Source organism: Pseudophryne corroboree, chromosome 8, assembly GCF_028390025.1.
Source record: "Pseudophryne corroboree isolate aPseCor3 chromosome 8, aPseCor3.hap2, whole genome shotgun sequence".
Classification (NCBI taxonomy): domain Eukaryota; kingdom Metazoa; phylum Chordata; class Amphibia; order Anura; family Myobatrachidae; genus Pseudophryne; species Pseudophryne corroboree.
In genome coordinates, this window is record NC_086451.1 from 315791162 (window position 1) to 315794648 (window position 3487).

The following is a 3487-nucleotide window of genomic DNA, read 5'->3' on the forward strand; positions in this document are numbered from 1 at the left end:
ATATACACACATACATACACACACATATATGTTTATTTATAGATATACACAGATATTCTAATATCAGAGGTTAAAGTACCCGCCCCTATTACACAGTGATTGGCTACTAATACTGTAATTCATTCACAAAAGCAGCTTTCAATGAGACTCACACTGCAATGCATTGTGGGTCATATAACAATTAAACTTTTACTTATATTGGGTGGATATAAGGGTGAGGATTATTATAGTGAATTAATCCTAATGATAAGAGGATAAAATTCATAGGTTGGTTAGTTTATACCATTAATAATCAGGCTATAATTAGCCTTTATTTGTGCACCAATCAAAATAGGATATGTGATGACATCATCAGCTTTCCATTTATAAGGGGTAACATCTAGTCTGGTGCTTCATTGCACAGGTACTGAGCGTCCACTGCAGATATATAGAAGGTGAAGGAATATGGCATCATTCTGAACAAAGCTCTATTTAAATATGTAAATGTCACTATGTATATTTTATTCATGTATATTTGCAATATTGCACTTTAGTGCTTTCAATGGTAGGATATATTCACTTTCACATCTCTTTTGATTTTGTGATAGTATGTAATTAAAAGTTTATTCTTTGATAATTCATTCCAGCACTTTTAGAGTCTGGGTTTAAAGATCAGCACTTTCATTATGTCAATCAATGAAGCAGCTGGACTCATTAGAGTATTTAATTGCTATGGGCCAGAATGGTAGTAGTGATCAGCAAGAGTTTTTTGTCTTAAAAACCTCCAATAAATGTTATACCTAAAAAGGGAGGTTGTTCTTTAAATACGGTTTCATTATAAAATGCATCAATTATCCTAAGTCAAAACTGATATCATTGACTAATTAAATATCTGATAATGACCATTCACTAATTTGCCCTAAATATGAATTTATTAGGTTTCCTAAGTGACCCTTCAGTACCTTGGTTTCCGAATTTTTGTACAAGTTATCTCACCACAAGGTATGTGAGGGGACATTATGATATATTTTTATTACATATATAATATGAACACTCAGTATATATGATGAGGTCAATATTTTTCCAATTAGGCCACACTGATTGTTCATCAGAAAGCCTCGGTGTTATATTGAAGTTTCAATCATGCATGTATGAACAACTTTTGTCGCATTATACTGTTTGTATAAACTACTGTACTTCTCAGCTGCTAGAGGTAGGACCCAAGATTCAATTGTAATTTTCTTCCTTTTCATTCCGTCTGCTCTGATATATCCTTGTTCTATTATAATGATATGTTCCTCATATATTTTGATTGAATGTATTATGCATTTTTATTAAGGAACAATTATTTTTAGTTCTGATAAGTTTTTTTCAATTGTAGAGATACCCCTGATGAAGTCTTTTGTATAAGATGAAACGCGTTGGATTGTCTGTGTTGTGAAGCTATCTCTGAACCAACTATAAGGAGAAGGAGGAGATTGTTGTGATCCTTCAACATTTGTATTCAGCGCTAAGAGTCATACATCTTAAAGTGTGGAATAATATATCTCCTCTGTATTAATTTGAATATGTTTTTAATAAATGTTTTATGATGGAACATGTTATTATTTAAAAAAAAAAGTATTAACCAATTAGGGGTTGGAATAGTGGGAGTTGATGCGACCCCCTGGCGCCAATTCTTCTATTGTTGTATATTCCTTATTTCCAGTCCCATCTAACAGGGGACTAAGTTGAATCAGGCTGCCTATACCAAATAGTTTAAGTACGTATTTATTCAGGGTGACCGGTTTTACAAATTAGCGCAAAGGGAGTCTATTTATTTGTTTGATATATATATTTATACACACAAAACAGAGAAGCTGGCGGCACTCGATGGGTCTAAACAATTAAACAAACAGCCTATATTATATATATAAAAAACACAGGTGAAACTCAGAAAATTAGAATATTGTGCAAAAGGTAATTTATTCCAGTAATTCAACATAAAAAGGTGAAACTAATATGTTATATAGACTCATTACATGCATTTATTTGTTGTAATTTTGATGTTTACAACTTAATAAAACCCCAATTCCAAAATTTCAGAAAGTGTGAATATTACATAAAAATCAATAAAAATAAAAAAAGTCAGCCCTCTGAAAAGTATAATCATGCATATGTACTCAGTACTTGGTTTGGGCTCCTTTTGCATGAATTACTGCCTCAATGCGGCGTTGCATGGATTCTATCAGCCTGTGGCACTATTCAGGTGTTATGGAAGACCGGCATGATTCAATAGCGGCCTTCAGCTCTTCTGCATTGTTCGGTCTCATGTCTCTCATCTTTCTCTTGGCAAAGCCCCATAAAATCTCTATGGGGTTCAGGTCAGGCGAGTGTGGTGGAGCTTCACAAGGAGTGGACTGAGGCTGGAGTTAGTGCATCAAGAGCCACTACACACAGTCAGATCTTGGACATGGGCTTCAAATGTCGTATTCCTCTTGTCAAGCCCGCCTGAACAACGTCAGAAGTATCCTACCTGGGCTAAAGAAAAAAAAAGGAGATTTATGGTAGACTTACCATAGTTAAATCTCTTTATGCGACGTACAATGGATTCCACAGGGAATAAGATCGGCGGTGTAGAGTTGGATCTTGATCCGAGGCACCAACAGGCTAAAGCTTTGACTCTTCCCAGGATGCATTGCAGTGAAAAATTAGAAAGGGTGGACGACTGGACAAAGCGCTTAAGTCTGACACCCTCCTAGCAGAGGCAATAACCAATAAAAACACAACATTAAGTGTAAGACATTTAAGATCCACAGACTCGAGAGGTTCGAATGGAGACTCTTGCAGGGCATTTAAGACAACAGACAGATCCCATGGAGCCACAGGAGGGACATATGGAGGCTGAATCCATAAAACAGCGAGTGAAAGTATGAACATCAGGAATAGACGTAAACTTCCTCTGAAACCATACCGACAAGGCAGCTATATGAACCTTGAGGGAAGCCAGAAGAAGGCCTAAGTCCAGGCCTTGTTGCAGAAAAGCCAAAAGTCTGGAAGTTTTGAAAGTATATGCATCCTAATTCTTACCAGCACACCTGGTGAAGTAAGAATTCTAGACCCTATGATAAATCCGTGCAGAAACCAGTTTACGGGCTTTCAACATAGTTTGAAAAACCTCCTCGGAGAATCCATTGGTCCTCAGGAGTGAAGAGCCACGCCGTCAAAGCCAGTCTGACCAGGTCCGGGTAGACACAAGGGCCTTGAACAAGGAGGTCTGGGCGTTGAGGAAGTAGAAGAGGATGCTATCAAGAGACCCTGCAGGTCTGAGAACCAATGCCATCTGGGCCACGCTTGAGCGACTAGAAGTAGTATTCCTCTTTCTTGCTTGAACTTCCGCAGTACCATGGGCAGGAGTGACACTGGAGGGAACACGTATGGCAGCCGAAAGTTCCATAGAATTGCCAGTGCGTCCATGAACGCTGCTTGAGGATCCCTTGTCCTTGATCAGAAGACTAGTACCTTGTGA

General features: G+C 37.7%; 1 long non-coding RNA gene across 1 annotated transcript; it reads left to right on the forward strand.

The window, feature by feature from the left end:
• Positions 1-377: 377 nt before the first annotated feature.
• LOC134947746 (uncharacterized) lies at positions 378-1602 on the forward strand. Its single transcript, XR_010182741.1, has 3 exons — positions 378-434; positions 918-981; positions 1361-1602. It is a non-coding gene; the product is annotated as an uncharacterized LOC134947746 (long non-coding RNA).
• The last annotated feature ends 1885 nt before the right edge of the window (positions 1603-3487 follow it).